General features: G+C 34.0%; 1 long non-coding RNA gene across 2 annotated transcripts; it reads right to left on the bottom strand.

Moving 5' to 3' along the window:
• Positions 1-272: 272 nt before the first annotated feature.
• LOC108997532 lies at positions 273-6,059 on the bottom strand. Of its 2 annotated transcripts, XR_001997164.2 has the most exons (4): positions 5,790-6,058; positions 5,631-5,685; positions 3,562-5,539; positions 273-616 (listed from the first exon to the last, which is right to left on the bottom strand). It is a non-coding gene; the product is annotated as an uncharacterized LOC108997532 (long non-coding RNA). The 2 variants fall into 2 exon arrangements; XR_004797794.1 differs by lacking the exon at positions 5,631-5,685 and having other exon boundaries at positions 5,790-6,059.
• Positions 6,060-21,594: the final 15,535 nt, after the last annotated feature.

The following is a 21,594-nucleotide window of genomic DNA, read 5'->3' as shown; positions in this document are numbered from 1 at the left end:
TCCTTACTTATTATACAGATTATACTAATGATCATAATGAAATAACAAAAAAATAACATTAAAAGTAACCATGACAGAATTCAACATTGAAAATAAATTTTCTTATGCGAGTTATTCTATTATTCTCGAGCAGTTGTGTAAGATTCAAAGTTTAAAATTTCTCTTCCAAATTAAATTATGTCATGTAAACATTGTATGTGTTATCCACGCTGATTTATAAATGGAATTCTTCTTTCAATATATGAAAGAAATAGAGAATGCCAATAACAACACGCCTAAAAGAACGCCAACTTCTGCATAAATACATCTGTGAAATAAAAACACAACCAAACATTTATGTCCATTTAGAATAAAAGGACACTACTACATATCAAAAACTAATACTAAAGTTCATTTAGAGCTTGAATTTGGTCACTAACAACATCACAAAAGATGAGCGTATCATCCGCGAATAGTAAGTGAGAAATGGAACCGACACTATTACTATTGTTGCCCACCGAAAACCAGCAAGAAATCCCCCCCTTACGACAGCCTCCTTCATGCGACTCAATGGCTCGATTACTAAAACAAAGAGGAAATGTGATAGAGGATTCCCTGGTCGCAAGCCCCTTGAAGTCTGAAAAAAATCACAAGATTTTTTGTTAACTAAAACTGAAAACCCAGTGGTCGAAACACAATATTTGATCCATTCGCACCACTTGTCCCCAAAGCCACATCTCCTTAGCATATAAAATAGGAAGTTCCAACACACATGTCCATAAACATTTTCCATGTCTAGCTTGCAAAGGACCATCTAGAATGCCTTCTCTTAACCGTTTATCCAAACACTCATTTGCTATCAAAACTAAATTCAAAATTTGCTAACTCCAAACGAAAGCATTTTAAAGTTTGGAAATGAGTTTATTCATCACCAAACTCATACGATTAGCTAACACCTTTGATATGATTTTGTAGATACCACCTACTAAGCTAATAGGCCGGAAGTCTTTCAAATCATGGTCACCAACTATCTTTGGAATAAGAGTAATGAAAATAGCGTTTAATGACTTTTCAAACTTAATATTAGAATGAAAAATATGGAAAAACTGCATCATTTTCTCCTTCACTCTTGAAAGAAAACCATAGAAAAACTATATGAGCCTAGGGCTTTATCTTTGCACATACCTCTCACCACTAGATGTACCTTCTCTTTAACAAACGACATCTCCAACCAACTTGCTACATCCGAATCTAGCTAGTCAAAAATTAAACTATCAAGTTTGGGGCGTCATTCTACTTTTTCAACTAGGAGATCCTCATAGTACTGCATATTATGATCTTGAATCTCTTTGGGAGAATGTAACACATTTAAGCATGAATGGAGGACTTTAATAGCGTTGTTGCGCCTATGAGAATTAGCCACCATGTAAAAGAACTTAGTGCATTTATCTCCCTCCTTCAATCGAAGCGTACTTGATTTTTGCCTCCAATATATTTCTCACATTAACAAAACTTTCACAATTTCGGTCACCACCACATTCGTCCTTAACAAAGAATCCTCATTAACGTCCCCTTCCTCCAATGCTTGCAACTCATCCCAAAGAATATTTTTTCGCATTATCGCGTATCTAAATACTTCTTCATTCCACTTCTTTAAATCAACTTTTAAAGCTTTAAGTTTGCCCGCCACTATGAAACTAGGAGTACCGTCAAAAGAATAAGCTTCTCCACAAATCCTTCAACTTCCACCCACATATTCTCAAATTTGAAAGAATGCCTAACCTCATGAATGCCACCACAATAAAGAAAAATTGGAAAATGATCGGAACATACCCATGACAACCTTTTTTTATATAGATCCGAAAACACGAAGAAGATACTAGAAATCTATCCAACATTGACCACCCTTGACTAGTGGACCAATTATAGTCACTAGGGAACCCAACAATGTTGAAATCATCATAAAAAATCCAAGGTAAATCCCATAAAGAATACAGACCCGTCAATTCCTCCGACAAAGAGCTTCTATCACTATCCACATTGGGTCTATACACACCCGCAAAAGTCCACCTCCCCTCATCCTCAATATTAGTAAGAAAAATTTTCTTGAACAGAAGATATTTCTAAAATGATATTATTTTATAAATTATTTTACAAAAATAGCTCACTTATGAAAACAATATTATTAAAAAAATTATACTAATCATCTCTAAAAACACTATACATGATTTTTTATCTTTTTATTTTTTTTTTCTTATCAAGTATGTAGTGTAGGGACAATGAGTAGAAGAACTCAATTAGTTTAACAAAATTAAAGCCAAAATAAATAAATAAAAACAAATGTAATATGTAATGTGAGAGATGATGAAGTATTTATATTTAAATAATATTTAAATGTTAAGATAAAATGATATAAAATAAGATAAAATGAAAAGGACTGTAAAACCGAACTAGGCGAAAGCATTCAGATCCGGGTGGACTTGAACCACCATCCTCTCAAGCCCCCCGGGCTCGAGCGCTCTGTACCATTTCGAGCTTCCAGATCTCACAAGTATTTTTCAGCATTTTGAAGATTATGATTTATGAGAAAACAGCCCAAAAAGATTCCTCTTGATCGGGAGGATATTTGACTCGTAGGTTCTCATTCAATCTTAAACCAATAAATATTTTACCTCACTCCTATGGAATAAGGAAAGAAGAACAGTGGCCAATCAAACCTAGTACGTTTAATAAATAAATAAAAAACAATACCCATTTGCACTCGGAGGCAAAGGGAATGACACTTTCAGAAATGACATTTACAATCGAAATGTGTAAATATCGTATAATTTTTTTAAAAAAATAAATAAATACGAGATCTATTTTAAAAAATTAATTTTTTAATAATAAACTTCATTATTTTTCAAAAAAATTATATATAGCATTACACTTTTGTTAAAAAGAAAAGCTTAGCTATCCTGAGTAGAAAATGATACTTAAAATTATTTTTTACAATTTTTATATAATTATATTTTAAATGAGATATTTTATAAAATAATTTATAAAAATAACATCATTTTATATAAATTTTACACTTAATTTATTACTATTTTACTATTCAATTTATTTTTTCTTTTTACTCTTTGAATCTAGATTAAAAATTTCAAAACATTACATTTTTGTATAATCTTAAAAACAAAAAATTCAATCAACCAATATAATAAAAGCGCCTCTTTCTTTCTGACTCAAAACAAAAGGAGTTCAATTTTAATAAAATTAAATTTATTAATTAAATTACATGATTACATTAATTGATTATTTTTTTTTTTTAAATTATACGAAAAGTTTATGTTCTGAAATTTTTTAAAAAAGCAAAATGGTAAAAAAAAAAAAAAAAAAAAAAAAAGTAATGCTATGATGTGTCATTAGATGATTAGAGATTATTTATTATAATTTACTTATAAACCTATCATCTAATGCCACGTCATGGGATGATAGAAGTTAATATGATGAATTGTACGTATACCGTTAGTTCATCCTCCCCGAATAGGTTATCAATGAGTGATGTAATTCTTTCGTAAAACAAGAAATTAAAATTTTTACCAGATTCCAGCCGTCATGCATCTCTGTTTTCGGTGTTTACTTCGTGATCCATCCAGTGTACAGCATCCATCTCACGTACCGAAAACTGAGTTCTTGTTAATCCCCTCCCATCGACGCCCAGCTTGTAACTCTGACCGATTCCCAAAGTTGAAAGCTCTTCGGTCACTCTTTCGAACCCTCCAATCGAGTATTTTTTATAAAATAACTTGTACGATAATCGTAAGACAGTTACCATTTCATTCAAAAATATAAAAAAAAACAACAGGACCATACCATTTCCTTTAACCAATGAATCAAATGCCTGGCAGTCGTTGGTAGATTGACATGAGTTCAGTCATTTTTCCTAAGCAAGTTTTCCAGTCTCGGACTTGTACAATGCTTGCTTGGTGAAAGAATATTCATTCAAACTATCATTTATAACAGCAGACCAAAAAATAAAACTAAACTGCCAACTGTAACTTTCACGAGTCCTGTTTGATACCAATAACTTCAATGCTGCATGAAACCTTTCCACACCATCAGCTAGGGGTCGAAATATCAATAAGACAGGAGAACATAGGCTCGCCACAAGCACTTCAAATGACCAAACGACTCCATACAAATACAATTGTTGAAAGATCAAAAACTGCTAATACAATAGATGAAATCAAGCAACCATTTCATTCCAAGACATACTGGCATACAATTTGCCTCGAAGATATACTGATATACAAACCATTTGATTCCAATACATACTGGCATAAAATTTGCCTTACAAGCTCCAATTTCATATTCGCTACAAAGAGCACAAGCAATAGATAATCATTGGCCAAACCAAAACCAAGAATTACGAGGGAAACATTGCAACATTATAACTGAATATTTTCCTAGAACTTACAGGAATTGCAGCCATTGAACCCTTAATTAGAAACAGAGTTGGGATGCCATCAAGAAACTATGGCATCTTGTGATATGCAAGTAGTGAACTATTCCATTGAGCCCTTAATTATATTCATAGAAAGTAATCGCAGCCACTGAAATACCTGAAGTCCGTTGATAATGAACATATACTTTTAATGATTCCTTTTATTATACTTGAGGCATCGGGTACCAAAGAATCAACACCTACAGCATACAACTGAACTACTTTGTTCCGTCCTATTTGGGCAAAAATTGTAGCGATCTTTTGCATATACAAAACACAAAACTTTACCATTGAAGCACACAGTTGATTTGACGAACGCCAACGACAAGATTTCCAACAGACAATCATTAAGATTTATCTTTTCTATTTTTCAAATTTAATTTTATTGAGCAACAAGAATAGTTATATGATTAACGGAATGGACCTATAGTTTGTCTGTACTTTTAAAATCTGTTGTTGAATGAATTTAATATATTGAGTGGCCCATACGTCTCAAATGCAAACAAAGGGAAAATATGAAATAAAGAGTATACCTCAAAATCCATGTGAATTGCTAGTGTATGAGTTGTAACGTTGCTGGTGTAGCTCAGCTTACCCTTTTCTTCTGGTAGGCAACCATGGGCGTCGCGAGCAAAAATATAAATGAACACAGAAAAAGCAGCACAGGGAAACGGCACACACCGGTGGGGAGATCCCGGGCAAACTCCCGTGCGATCTCCCCCTCAAACCAAAAAACGTATAACTTTTTTTATTATGCTTTTTTGTGACCTGCCATGCAAGCGCACCTGTCATGGCAAAGGTCGGATGACAAAGATGGATCAGGACTCATAAGCCACACTCAGACTCGGGCCTTTCCGTCCTATGCATCCATTTACATCAACAAGATACATGGAACGACCTGCCACAATTGATCTTAACAACAACATCTCCAGCAATCATGAACTCTGAGATCATTAATAGATGCAGCACCTACGCGTCGACCAGTAAGCCTTCCCGTGAAATCATTAACTCTGAGACTGCGAACCTGTGTATCGGCTCCGGAGTCCCGGTTCAAAGGCAGTTTCAACGCCATGCCTGCCACAAAATAAAATTAAATTAAATCCCCGCAACGAAACATTCCATAGGAGAGAGATTTCAGTCAAGGAAAATCAATCAATGAACAAACCCTATAATTGATACGGCATCAGATCCCACAAAAACGAAGCGGTTATTTGAAAGATCTAGAAAAAAAAATAAAAGGCCAAAAAGAGATCTTTATTAATTACGAAGCGATGCCAAAATAAAAAGAACTATCACTAGCAGAGGGTGAAATTCGCATCCAAACCTTCAAGTAGATCTCTCAGAAAGAAGTCCCTCGATCTAGCGACGGTCAAATAAGAATTTCTAAAGACTCAAATCCTTTCAAACTCTTGAGGCGGCCATCGGTGAGTAGAATTCTAGAACAAAAAGCAAGGCAGGGAAGCCTCGAGAAAGAGATCTGCAATGGAGAGACCAAAAAAGGGAGGCGCCCATGAGAACAAGAGGCATTCGAAGAAGGCCAGGGAAATTGCCAGGCGCCTTTCCTGCTTGAAATAAACTCGAGGATCTTTCAGTCCACTCGTTGGTGATCACTAATCGGAATATATAATGCAAAGGACGGTTGAGATAGGACAATGACTTCAGAATCAACGGTAGAAATTCATCTTGGAATTGACGACCTCGTGAAACAGCTCATTCTTGCTGGTATTCTAAATTGAATTTTTATACGAGTAATTTTATATATAATTATGGAGAATATAATTATTATTTTAAAAAGTAAATTTTATTATTAAAAATTTATTATTTTTTATATAAATCTCTTATTTTATTTATTCTTTTAAAAACGATTATTCAATATTTATATAATTCATAATTATAAATATTTTTTCTCTTTTCATATCTTGTCACATAAATATCTATTTCTCTAATTGTTTATATTAAACATGTGAGACATGCTTGATGAGCAAAGATTTTTGTAATTAATAGTTTTGGAGAAGCAATTTATATTGGAATGTGTACAAATTGATAAAAAAAAATTAAAAACTTATTGTATAAAAAAAATTGTGTTTTGGGGAGTGGAATCGGTGAAAATAAGGGTACGTTTGGAAACTAAACTAAATTCAACTCATCTCAATTCATCATTATAATTTTTTTAAATTTTAACATAAAATATAATAAATAATTTAATTTTTTCAAATTCTAAAATAATAATAATATTTAAAAATAATATTTTAACAATATTTATCATTTCAACTCAACTCAATTCAACATCCAAACGCACCCTAAAGTTTTTGTAAAAGTTTATCTTTTTTTTTATTATTATTATTATGAAGATTGCTTGTCACTTGAATTTTTCACGAAATATATAAGTAAATGATGAAATTAGGCTCATTTGTTTTCAGAAAACATCTCATCTCATTTAATCATTACAACTTTCTCAACTTTCAATACAAAATAAAATAAACAATTCAACTTTTTCGAATCTCAAAACAAAAATAATATTAAAAAATATATTCTAACAATACTTTATTCAATTTTTTAATTTTAATTCCAACTCATCTCATCTCATTTGCGAAAACAAACGAACCAAAATTCTTGAATACCAAACACCTCTAATTTACTCATCTTTATTTAAAATTCCCATTTGTCTCTTTCTTTTTTATTTTTAGATCATTGATATAAATTATACATAATATTGTTCTAGTCATGTTTTAACTTTAAAAAAAAAAAAAAAATCTTCTTCTGACCTTCAACACACACTACCATAACAAATGTTGTTCGTCTTCATAAACTAGCTAGGAATCGTACATGCAAAGTACGTGCTTGATTCCTCAAAGGAGTCAAAGTGCTCGCTACCAAGATGAGCATTGCCACCACCACAAGCATCATGAAGAGGGAAAGAACCTGTCCCCCCTAGCGAGCATAATGAAGAACAAACTTGCTTGCTACCTCAGCATGGATCAAGGAAGGCAAAGAGCTCACCACTTTGGTGAGCAACATGGGAACGGAAAGGGCTTGCCCTAAGTGAGCAAAAGGGAGAGCGCCAAGGATTACAAAGTGCTTGCCACCCAAGGCAAGCACTACATGAAGCAAAACATTTGCCACCTCAGCTAGTGAAATGAAGAAATGGAGAGATAAAGTGCTCACCAGGGCTAGTACCTTGGCAATGAACGTGGAAAGGGATAGAGCTCATATCGTAGGCGAGCACAACAAGAGCCAAAACGCTCTACCCTAAGCAAGCCATATGGAAAGTAAAATGCTCGCTCTGAGTCGAGCACCACAGTGAGTAAAGCTAAAGCGCTCATATCCCATGCGAGCACTTTTACGAGCAATAGAGACATGGAAAGTGATCATACCATGAGCATAATGGGAAGTGAAGTGCTCGTACCGTAGTTGAGAATGATGGGAGGCAAAGTGATCGCCCCCAGGAGAGCAATATTGAAGCGAAGAGCTCGCCCCAAGATGAGTATCATGGGGGTAAAGTTATTGTCCCTAGTCAAGCAATACGAAAGTAAAGTGTTTGGCCCAGGGCGAGAAATACTGAAGCAATGAGCTCGCCTCGAGGTCAGTTCTATGGTGGGCAAAGTGCTCGCCCCCTAGTTGAGCAATATGGAAGTAAATTGTTCGCCCAAAGGTGAACAATACCAAAGAAAGAGCTTGTACTGTAGGCGAGCATCATGGGGAAGTATCGAAGTGTTTGGCCCAGGTGAGCAATACCAAAGCAAGGTGCTCGTGCCAAGGTGAGTACCACAGGAGCAAAGTAGGCAAGCATCATGGGGAAGTATCGAAGCGTTTGGCCCAAGCGAGCAATATCGAAGCAAAGTGCTCATGCCAAGGTGAGTACCACAGGAGCAAAGTTCTCGTCCCCAGTCAAGCAATATGAGGGCAAAGTTCTCACCCTTGGCAAGCACCATAGGTGGCAAAGCGCTCATACCCCATGCAAGCACCTATGCGAGGCAAAATGTTCGCTCCCTAGCGAGCACCATGGACCACAAAGTATTCGTACCATAGGCGAGCACCAAAAGTGCTCATACCATAGGTAAGCACCTTGAGAGCCAAAAGTTTTCACCCCCAGGTGAGCAATACAAGAAGTAAGGTGCTCACCCCGAGGATAGTACCACAAGAGTCAAAGTGCTCGCCTCCGAGTGAGCAATAAGGGGAGAAAGTGCTTTCCTCCTTGTGAGCAATACATGAAGTAATGTGCTCGCTCCCAGCAAGTATCAGTGGGGCAAAGTGGGGCAAAGTACTCGTATCCTAAGCGAGCATGAAGAGATGTCAAGTGCTCACTCCCTAGGCAACACCACGGGAGACAAAGTACTCGTCACCAGGCAAGCACTACCAAAAGCAAAGTGCTCACAAGGTGATGATAGGATCAATTTCTTAAGATAGGCACAAAAAGTGGATTAGCATTTTATTATACTTGTCAGTTTTATAGGCCCAGTGTTAGTAACAATTGCGATTTTCCATGTCCAATCAAATATTTAAACAAATTTTGAGTTTCGAGATCAGTGAACGTCAGATATATAAATTGATGATAATGTCCAATGAATAATGTTTTTACATAATCAAATAACTCTATAAAAATTTGCAAAGTTGGACAATTTCATCAACGCAACTACAAGAGAAAAACAAAGCCTGAGTCAAAACTCACTAAGTACAGAAATTTCGTCTACTCAGTAATCACCCACTCGTTTCAATGACCGAGAAATAGATGCTACCATTTTTATTAATTCTAAAAATAATGCATCACTTTTAAAAAAAATACTTTCAGTTAACTTTACTATTCACTATTTTCGTAAATACAAACACAAAATAAATGTTAAATGTAAGGTTTGAAATTTTTTTTTTTCAACACTTACTTCTCGCCTCAATGTAAATTTATTTATTTTTGCTGTACATGCTCTGAGAGGATTAGCATTGGATTGGCCATTCTATTCTTCAAATTTTGACTAATATGTAGCTTTTTCACCTTTAGCTAATCATTCAAAACTTGAAGTCTATATTGGATTAGTCATCACACTCTCTATAATAATAAAATATTATTATTTTTTATTATTTATATTCTTTTTCATAATCTTCAATAATCTCCAACAAATCATATTCATTTTCATTTTTACAATCCAACAATCTATAATATAATAATCTCATATGTATATAGATGGTAAAATCTCATATGAATAAAAATCTCATATCTATAATATAATAATCGCAAAAAATACTTTTAGACTTGCTATAGTTCTTTTCATATTTGAAAAGAAGAATAGATTTACTGTAGTTTATAGTTTGGATGAAAACAATTTAGCTAATTCAATGTGGAGTAAATATAAATGATATTTACTAAATTTGAAGATGAAAAGGTATTTGGCTAATCCAATACCAATACTCTGAGATCTTTAAGTTAGCTTGAAGGAAGGTCTAGAGACCAAATAATGATCACGACAGAAATTTCTTCATTAGGAGCTCTCTCTATTTAATATTGTTCCCCATTTCCTCGACACAAAAGCTCACGGGCCCTATAACTTTGTAGTTTTTGTACGGTGTTTGGAGGAAATTCACTGAAATTTGTAGGCTTTCTAAACTGCCAAATAGACAGGGCTATGAAGTTTGAAACTACCGAATGCACATCTGGGACTTGCTCATTTGTTTTCCATTTTATAAAAGATTTGTGAAATCTGAAATGTCATGAAAGTTTTATATATTAAGACTGTGTTTGGATGTTGAGTTGAGCTCTTTATGAATAGTAGTGAGTTGAGTAAGTGGAGTGAGTTGAGTAAGTAGAGTGAGTTATGTGGAGCCTATCTAAAATGAGTTTAGATGTGTTTGGATGTTAAGATGAGTTTAATACTATTTATGAGAAATTGAAAAAGGTTGTGGATCTCATGTATAAAGATGTGTTGAGTTGAAAAAGGTTGTAAACCTCACGTGTAAGGAAGTTTTGAGTTGAGATGAGTTTAGTAATTTGAGAGTTGGGTGTTTAAATATTAGATTCAACTTAAAATTAGACTAAACTTAGTTGATCTCAGCTGAGTCTTGCAAACATACAGGGCCTAAGTATTATGGATGAATTGTGATTTGTAAATTGGAGTTATGTCGTTTAGTGAATCTGTATTTTTAGAACTGATTAATGTTATTCCTTGCATGATAAAATAAGGAGCATCAGAAGCAGATCTCAGTATACTTTAAAGGCTGGTTGTATTGGATGACAAAAAGAAGCATTAGACAGTTGAAGGGCAAAAGGGAAAACAACCCCAACGTGAGAAACCCTAGCAGAAAAGAGTCCCAACTGAGTCCTCGTTCAAAACTGTCTAAAGCTACCTCCCATCGATTCTGGCTGAGTAAACACTTCATATGAAAAGTGTTCAAGGTTGTAGGTGCTATTCTCAAGTACATCTAAGTAAAACAAAAATAGAAGCTAATCATATAAAAGAAAGCTACTAGTGGTTGACTATTTCGGCTGGCACAAAGATAACAGTGATGGACGGTGGCCAGAAAACTGGAAGGCTGGCTCTACAAAAATCGATGGAACTCGATCATGGAGGATCTACATAAATTGAATTTAGGGTTTTGCCTCTCAAACAATCAGACATATTTTGTTTAAATAATTGATCCAAGTGGTGGATACATGACATGGCAATGTCAAGTGGGCAAAACCAGTGGAAGAAGTCAAGCAGCCGGTTGGCAGGATTCTTTCTCATTGTACACAGAAACTCCACACCCTGCACACCACTTAAAAACATATGATTTTACTCTTTTATCCTCATATTTCTGATAAAAGAGTAAAGAGAATACCTTATAACTGGTTGGACTAATAACCCACAAATAACAGCCATCCAATAGTTGATTGCCACGTAGGCTTCACAACTTAATTTCAGTGTGACCACACATCAGCCGATTCAAAATTCATCCCCTCACAATCACCCCCACCAAATCCTTCCCCCCCTGCAACCAACGCAGACCCTTCTCCCCCCTCTTGCAATTGAAGGCAAACCCTCACACTGACGTTTTTCGGCCCTTGCGAGTTGGGAATAGGTGGAGATTGATGGAGGTGCAACTGGGTTCGACGGCGACGGATCCCGAGAGAGGCACACCAGCACTCGAGTCAACGACGACGAGAAAATGGAGATGAGCTGAGCATTGCAAATCTAAGAAAATGGTAGTGATATGCTTCCCTTTAACAATAGAGAAAATGCAGTCGGAGGTGTTATTGCATATCTGAGCTTTGTTTTTTTGGTATGAAAATAATGAGATTTCTATGTTGCGATGGTGCTAGGTGCTATCGGTGGCGGTGTTAGGAGGTGTTTGGTTGTCTCATGGTGCAACCTTTTTTTTTTTTTTTATTCTGTGGCAAGGGGTGGTAGGGCACGGTGGGGCTTTGGGGGTGGGTTAACGCTAGTTCTCTCTATGTATGTGTGTGTTTGCCATGGCTTCCAAATTGCATTTTCCTTATTGCTTAATTCTTTTATGTTGCATCCGATCTGTCTTCAAACTTATTCACAAGCCTTCTGAATATGCATATTTTTGTTTTGTTTTGTTTTCTTACCAAAGTTTAGTTTTTTGTGCATTTTCTTTAGTAATTTTTTTCTTAAGTGTTGTGGGTTCTCGAAATTCTAATTGTAGAGAAAATAATTTCTGATTGTAGTTGATCAAAAGATATGAGTCATAGATGTTTGTTGTATTTTGGAGAATTTGGTACACAAAAGAATTAGGCACTAGCTTTGCTCTTGGGCGGCGGTGCAAAGAAACGGAAGAGATGAAAGGGAGGAGCAGTAGTGAGATGAGTTTCAAAAGGGAGGGGCTGGTAGTGGCCTAGCTCTTTTCTATTGTGTGTGGTTGTATGTATTCTCACTTTTATGTGATTTCTAACGTGGCAGCTCATCAAAGGAGAGTTGATACTCTTCAATAAAACAGCCCGACCACTTAGAAACGAGACTAAAGAGTAAAATCATATGTTTTTAAGTGGTATGTAGAACATGACGACATTGTGGCTAGTATCCTAGCGAATGGTCTGGCAGTGACGACACCGACGATCATATTTGCTTGATATGCTATTCAGGCACTTGAACCCGCGTGGCAATGACACGAAATGTGCGTTGCGGTGGAAAAATATTGACTTTGCAAAACTTATTGCCTTACCTACTGGGGGAAGGAAAAAATAACTCAGCTAATTTTTTTGTCGACAATCGGAACCTGAGAATATTCAAGGATCCGTTACCGGGCAGGGTAAAACCAACAGCACAGAGACTTGCAGAACAGGAGCCACAAAGATGATTATATTTGAACAATAGCAGTTGTACTCTCTGAGTTGGTAGGAATACGCATAAGGAATTCATCTTAAGGGATGTTCGGTAATGTTTTTCATTTCATCTCATCTTAGGAATACAGTTTCGGTTCCGTAGTTTTCGAGATCGGATCGAACTGAACTGGACCGGTTGGAAAAATATATATATATATAAATTAATTTTATATATTATACAAAATATTTATATATATAATATATAATTATATATTAAATTTTTAATAACATTTTTAATATATAATTATATATAAAATAAAATTTTAATTTTAAAGATGAAAATTTAATTGATCATATGCTTTAAACATAATATATATATATATATTAAATTATTAATAACATTTTATCATAAAAAATAATACTTTATTATATATTTTTTACATTTAAAAAAAACCGAAAAAGTGGACCGGATCAGATCAAAAACCGGTAAAACTGGAGGTACCAGTTTAGGAGAATAATCGGGGCGTAATCGGTTTTGAAAAATGTAAAACCGGTATATACCGGTTCAGTAGTAGATTTTGTCCAAAACCGGACCGGTTACACCCCTACTCAAAACAAACAATTTCAAACTATCCATTACAACTTTTTCAAACTAATCATTATAATTTTCTCAAATTTTTAAATAAAATACAAAAAAAATTTAACTTTTTTAAATCTCAAAACAAATATAATATTAAAAAATAGCAGTGCTACTCCCATCAAAACTTCGGTACCGAATAGTGTATGTAATTTTTTCATTTTTTTTCATACATTTTTTTAATCACTTTACACATTTTAAAAAAAAAATTATAAAATTGTTATAAAATATTTTCTTAACCATTAAGTATAAAGTAAAAAAAAAAGAGTAGAAAACAATTCGGTAGAAAAATTCGGTGGGAGTAGTGTTTCTCATTAAAAAATTATGTTTTAACAATATTTTAATTTTATAACATTTTTATTCAACTTTTTCTCATTTATTTTTCTAAAATCTCATAAAACACATCATTTAAACAATTTTACTATTATTCACAAACTATTTCACTACTATTTTTATATTTCTCAACTCATCTCATTCTCTAAACATTCCTAATATATTGGTTGTGGCTTCAACGTTAGTTGTTTCTCGAGTGAAACTTAGGTTTCTCCAATTTCAATTTGACATTGGTAAACTTCTCTAACTTTATTTATGTAAAGTCTAGACCCAAATTATTTAGTCGTTTATAAGTTTGGACCACAGACCCAATTTTATTACAGTTAAAAAGAAGGTTATTTTTTTGTATTGAGCAGATAGGATTGGATATGAAATTATTGGTCTAGATTCAAAATGGGGTAATTTTCACCCGTTAGGCCCATATAATTAGCCTATAAATACATATATACATACAAATATATATATAAATATATATATATATTATGATACATCGTTAACTAGGTTGATCGTGTTCAAACTTCAAACAAATTAACGAGCACCAATATTCTCAAAGCCGCATGGAATTATTTTGGCCTAGATCAGAAGATCAATTTCGTTAAAGGAAAAAAAATTAAAAAATAAAAGAGGAGATCATGATGAATCATGTTGAATTCAAATACTCACAACAATAAATTTGTCTATTTCCCACGATTTCTTTTTCCAAGACATAAGATGGTGCAACCACGTAGCTGAAAAAATAAAATCAACCTTTCATCAAAAAATGATGTCCGACGACCAAAAAGTCGTCAACAATACATACTTTATTCTTTATTTTGTAATTAATTATATAATATGTCATTAATGAATTATGCAAATCTTAATCACTAATTCGATCTTAATTATGGTTGGGATCGGCAATCAGTTTCTTTTTCGCAACCTTTTTTGCCGCCATTAGCAGGCGTCTCATGGCAAGACGAATCGTCCGGATGCAGACCGCAATCGACAGGAATATTACCCGATCGTATAGGTTCATATTTGAGCGTAGATGCATCTGTATCTCCAACAAGAATCCCGCAGACCAACATGAACATGAAGATCAGGCAAATAACAGCTCCTTTAGACATTGCCATTATATTTAAGTAGTACTAGTACGTATAAGGTACGTACGAACTGTAAAGATCGATCGTTCTCTCTTGGTTTCCTAGACTTGGAGTTGGTTCTGATATCTTGGTAATGTGTGTCAAAGAGTTTGCTGATCATCAATATATAATATCTGGATCACAAGGTGTGTGGAATATTTTTGTAGCAAAATGGTTATACGTTGAGCTAAAAATAGTGTCTGCAGTACTTAATTAATTCCATGCACTTCGCATGCATGCATGAGTTTTTGTCGGACTCATTCGTGGTCAGAGTAATTAGAACGGGTCGGGAGGAAGTCATTTGGCTTCATGAGGTCCACCTACTTTTTTTAGGCACTCTAAAAATATATTAAAGGTTTGAAGAAATTAATTATTGGTAAAAATTAAAATTGCAACATGCATCATGTATTTACCATATGAATTGGTGGTTTACAATGTAAGGAATTAATTCATCATGCATATAAATAAAACTGATGAATTAATTAAAACACATAAATATATGAATGGAAGGGCTTGTTTGGCACTGCAAAGCAAGAAATTTGTGAAATGGCATGAAAAGATCGATCCTTGTCCAGAAACTTGAAGAAGGGGGGCGGAATAATTTTACGTGATCTTGTGGCTAGAAAATATAAAGGCTCAATTAATTTTGGCCAAAAATTAATTAACATTATCGTGTACATATATTCTGATCTATCCACTATAAGAAATAAGGAAGCTTATTCCAGCGATTTCATATTCACCATAATAGTAATCATTGTTGATAGTACTCTATTTTAGAGTACTTTATTTCAACACAAGCAAAGTCGTCGTAGCAAATTTGATTTTTATTGATATTCAACTCATTTTGATTATTTTTCTTTTTATATTTTTAACATATCCCAATAAGGAAGATAGTGTTGATGAGTTAATAGGCACAAATCAAGGGATTTTTAGACTTAGGCCTCGTTTACTTTTGTAGATGAGATTTTTTTTAGATATGTATGAATAATGTTGAGATATGTGAGTTGAGATGAGATGAGATGAGATGAGATAGTTTTGTTAAAATGTGTGTGTTTGTTTATAGAGATGAGACGAAAATGTTTAGACTTTTTTTGTAATATCTAATAAAGAAGAAAAACTAGGACCCACCAATTATTGTGTTTTTTTTTTTTTGGATAACAATTTATGTTGGGGCCCACAACACTATGCCTCACTCCTGCCCTCCCTCCCTGCCTCCCTCCATGTGATGTCGATGACCGCCCTCCTACATGGATGGTGATGCTGAGCCTCTTCCCCCATGGAGCTCTTCGAAGAAAAAATTTCAAAATCCACCCAGTTACCAGTCCATGGTCAACGATATGAGACCGAAGAAATGATCCAACGACCAATATCTGCCATCAAGGAGGTGGTGGAGGACAGCCACGACGCAATCCACCTCCAGAAATATCTTCTTGAATAATGGAGGCCTCAAAACTCATGCAGGTCTTCGATTAAGGCCAAGGAGTTGAGTCCGTTACTGCACTCACTCTTCCCACAATCAATGAACAGTATTAAAATAATAAGAGATGAACTGAGATTAAAAAAAAAAGTGAGATAAAAAATGGGTGTTTGATTTCAGAGATTGTTTGACCGTACAAAACTTGAGAAAAATTTTCAAAATTTTGTGTTTTATCTTTGAAAGCAAATGAGACCTTAGTATTTAAGTTTTTTTTTTTTTCCAAATTAAGTATTTTATTATGTTGGGTCTCTTCTACCGGGTGACGAATTTGCATAGGAAAAACAATGTCATAAAGACATTGATGGAGGGTGGGGTGACTACCTCAAACTCTTGAGATTGGGCAACTCGAAGACTTCCAAGTTAATAGTTAATAGTTTTTCGAGAAGTCTCATCGAGAGTGACTATCGAGGATTCTTACCGATTAATATATTTTTTACTTAATAGTTAAGTAAGTGTTTTTTAATAACTGTGTGAATTTCTTTTTTAAAGAAATGTTTAAGAAGTTTTAAAAAAATGTTTGAAAAAAAAAAGAAAAAAAAATAGCTATTTGGTGAGAATTCTCGGTGGGTGATGCTAAGTAGAGATCCAAAAATGGTTAAAAGTTTGGCTGGTGAGAACACTACAAGTTTATGTGAATGAAGTTGTTTTTATTCTTCAAAATCATGAGTGAATTAAAAAATGACGGTGCTACTTCCACAAAGGGAGTCCACCGAAACCACCACCGAATAAATAAAAAATTGTCTTTTTTCATTTTTTTTCAAACATTTTTTTAAATTTATTAAATATTTCTTTTTAAAAAGTAAAAAATATATATTCATTTTAAAATAATTACTTAACAATTAAATAAAAAAATGCATTCGGGGGCCATCAGAGATCACCTTGTGGGAGAAGCAATTTCCATTAAAAAAAAAAGGCTTCTTCGACCTTCCTTCTCTATTGATTGTATTGGGTTTGGATGACCTAGAGCCTACCGAAGAGTTTAACCAAAACAACCTACTTTCTAGTAATATTACTTTTTGAGTCAAGTCTTCGAATGATAACTCTTTCCTACTTTTTAAGCTTCGAACTCCTTTCCTAATAGAGCTTGTAACGCACAAACTCAGTTCAACCGCTTTGGCCTTTCCCGGGATTTACATTAGGGGATGTTTGGAAATATTTTTCATCCCATCCCATTTCACATCTCATCACATCTCACTTTATTCCCAAATATAATTCAAATACAAACACTTTCAAATTATCATTAGAACTTTTCTAATTTTTCAAAAAAAAAAATTTCAACTTTTTCAAATCTCAAAATAAAAATTATACTAAAAAATTATATTTTAATAATATTTTAACTTTATAATATTTTTTATTCAACTTTTTTCTCTCTCATTTCTCAAAACTCCATAAATACTTATCTCAAACTACCTCTCACTACTATTCACAAATCATTTTATTAATATCACAAAATTATCATCTCATCTTATTTTTCAAGCATCCTCTTACTATTTGGGTAGTAGCATTCTTTTCTTCTATATCAAGCAAATTGATAAGTTTGGATTAGGAGTTCTTCACTAATTCAACATCTTTACAATTAGATATCAACATTGTAAGAAACCGACTATAATGAAAATATTGATAGTGAAATATCCCACTTCGAGGGTAAGAAATCCTCCAAAAAAATTAGAAAGAAAGTGAAGAAAAAAATAAGTTTCTATTACGTTCTAGATAATTCATCTGGAGCACTAAGGCTCGTACATATAGCTGGAAGAAAGATGGCTTATCCCTAACTTGGGCTTAGGTTGACTACCAAGCAAACTAGAAAAAAGAAAACAGACTAAGGACGTATACCTACCGTAACACACCACTTAATTAACCATTAGATTAACCTTTAAGCACTCTAGATTAGATTTTTAATTTTGGATTATTACTTACATTAAGGTTGATAGTGAGGTTAGCCTTAATCTTAGCACTTAATACCATTAAGCTAAGGATTAGACAAGTAAGCCCATTAGTGAATTTAGAGGCTTTTAAGACCTTAGAGCATTCATGGGTCTAGCCCAAGAAGCCTTGAACCAAGCCCTTAGGAAATTCAAGACTTGGTAGCTAGCCTTGGCCCAAGCATAAGAAAGGCATAAAGCCTTTGGGCCAAAGTTGGTGTATAATTGATCCATGGCCCAATTAGACCAAGTCAAGCAGTTTCAAGCCAATCTTAGTGGATCTTGAGGTTTATTTTCAACCCTAAAAATCTGGAAATGAGATTCCTCTCATTCAAGCCCAAGAATCATAAGCCATGAACCCACACATTTGACCCGTTTATGCCCACAAGTCCCAAAACCATGTTTGGATTTATTTCACCATTTAAGACCAAAAATCTAATACACCATACCATTGGTTTCCTTAAACCCAAATCATATCCTAAGTACTTAAATTAAGTTTCAAAAGTTGGCTAAGACCATGAACCATCGTACTTGAGATTAGTGAACTTTAAGTCATGCTTTGAAACTTAATTTCGTTTAATCTTTTCTTAACCTTCTAATTCGAATTTTTCTTGATTGATTATTTCATTTCATCATACTTAGACCTTACTAATATCCTAGCTAAACCTCCCCACATGTCATTAAGGAAAATGACATATCAAACCTCAAACTTGCATCAATCGGTTATTGTGTATCACCTTTGAGTACGTGGACTGTATTGCCCTTAGGCCCAATATTTTGTGGTTTAACCTTCAAGGGTAATATGGTCCTTAGACACCTCATGAGACCCCTTCAAACCCAAAATTAGCCTTGGACGAAAATGGTTCCACAAACCAAACCAAGAAGCCAAACCGATTGCACTTTAGTCTAGTTTGAATGGGAATCAGTTAGGTTCGAATTTAACCAACCATCTGCCTTGATGGAGCCACCACCCCATGCCACCTCCATCACCACCCAATCCCCAAGAGGTCCCATGACCATCAAGAGAATTTTGACTCAGTTTTTCCTATCAAAAACCATCTAAAACCGAACTCAAAAACTGTCAAACAAAAACCACCTGAACTCGCCGGTTTGCAATGGTGGTTTGATTGACTTGGGGTAATCTGAATCATGCCCCACAACCTGGACACCTCTAATGGACAATTGTAGCTACAGTGAGGAGAAAGTAATGGTGGTTTCAGGCCACTATGCCCCCTGCACAAGGTGACATAAGCCATGGAAAGCAAGCTGAAAAATTTCCAGACTGGTGCACCACCTACTTCACCCAATCACCAAGCATCTAAGTTAACATCTCTCCCCCTCTTGAAACTTATAAATACCTCACTCACTTCCTCCACACCTCAGCCCTAAGCTTCCCCTTGAATCTTGAAAGTACTTCTCCCCCTTAGAGATCAAAAGAGTAAAATCGAGTGAGTTTTGTTAAGTTATTGAGTGTTCTTGATCAAAACTATCTTGAGTGCTTAGAAGGTCACGAAATTTGTAGGTTTTCTTGCTCTTGATCTTAGTTAACATCTCAAGCTTTGTTTCCAAGTGTTGGTATGAAATTTAGTTGAGTTTTGAGAAGGTTATCATGCTTAGTTAAAAACCGGGTCATTAAAGGATGGTTTGAATGATTAAATGATCTTAAGTGAAAATTTAGTTATGTCATGTCTTAAGCATGATTTGATATGATTTATTATTGTCTTATAATAATTATGAACGATTTGATTTGTGATTAAAAGCATGCCATGATAAGTTTTAAATCTATCTTATTTTGATCAAGAAGTATGAATCGATTTTGAATAAATTGGTGATTAAGGATTTCTTAGCCATTTAAGTGTTAGGATGAACTTGATATCCAAGAATTAGCCTCTATCATGTCATTAAAGATGTTAGTGATTATTTGTGATTAAAGAAAATCTCATATGCATACATTCATAAGGATCAATAGTTGTCAATTGAAAACACACTTAGACATCAACTAGATTGCATGCCACGGGTTAGTACTGTTTGGGCAAGTTCTACTTTGATTTTTAAAAGATCATAGATGATTTTAGAATTCCAAAAATATGAAGTCCATGAAATTTGGTTAAATTTGGAGTTTATTTGCAATTAATGAAAATTTGGGTCCTAAATGACAATTTTTGCAAGTCTATGGATATTTTTATAACTACTCAATTTTTGAAGCTTTTGATTGTGAACATCAACAATAGAAGTATTAATCCTAATTTAATACGCATTTGATTTATGCAACTACGACGTTTTTTCAATTTGCTCCGAAAGTTTGTAAGTTGGTATTTAACTTACACCTTGATAAGTTATTTATGAATTATTGATAAATGATTCATTCATATTTCAATTGTTATTTTGAGCATAAAATATCATGTTATATGATATATTGAGTGCATGACATGTGATATTTTTTACCATTTTTGCATATTACATTTATAAATATCATTTTCAAATGAAAACTTACTACATATGCACATGTCCTGAAATACATTTTTCAACATAACATGAAAAATAATTTGTCACAACCCCAAAGGCTAGGATGGGGATATATCATAGTAGAACTCCAATGTCCACTCTATAGTATTTAAGAATGGAGTAGTAACTCTTGGGTTGAGGTAAAACGGTCAATAGGCTTCGAATGAGTTCTTTTTAAAGAATGCCGAAGCGAAGTCAATATATTATGACATTTAAAGTTGGTGGATGTATACATTATGATGTTATGTTATATTTACCAATACATTAAGAACAAGTCTATAGATAATATAGTTTCAACGTGAGTTGTACTACTGTCACCAGCAGGTACTCACAGTGCATATGAGGAACTACGACATTAGCACAAGTTATGATGTTAATTATGAATTGCTAATAATGATGAAAATTTATGATGAAGTTATGTTTTCAAAAATGATGGCCAAAATGTTTACTGAATGAAAACATGTGTCTCCATTTTTCTAAAATGTTAAGGAATCTGAATGAGAGACATGCATACTAATTTTTCTACATCTCATGCATTGCATATTTATCATGCTTCATGTTTAATTTATCTTTGTATAAATTGGTTGTTTAACTTATTGAGATTTCAAGTAAATCTCACCCTTTTATGAGACCATTATCATTCCACTCGGAATTATGCAAGTTGCGTCAAAACACGAAGAGAACGAGATAGATGGAGTGTTGGATCCTCATGATTGAGGAGGAGCCAAATCTTGAGAGGAAATTGAATTTAATCTTGATATTTATAGCCCAAGTCCTTCGTGCTTTAAATCACATGAAGAAAATAATTTGACTTTAACTCTTAGTTGTACAAAGTCTATGCTACATTGGTATTTTGAACTTGATTATTACTAATGAAATTATGATT

This window comes from Juglans regia, chromosome 12, assembly GCF_001411555.2.
Source record: "Juglans regia cultivar Chandler chromosome 12, Walnut 2.0, whole genome shotgun sequence".
Classification (NCBI taxonomy): Eukaryota; Viridiplantae; Streptophyta; class Magnoliopsida; order Fagales; family Juglandaceae; genus Juglans; species Juglans regia.
The sequence above is the reverse complement of the archived record's forward strand: the minus strand, read 5'-3'. Positions and strand labels throughout refer to the sequence as shown.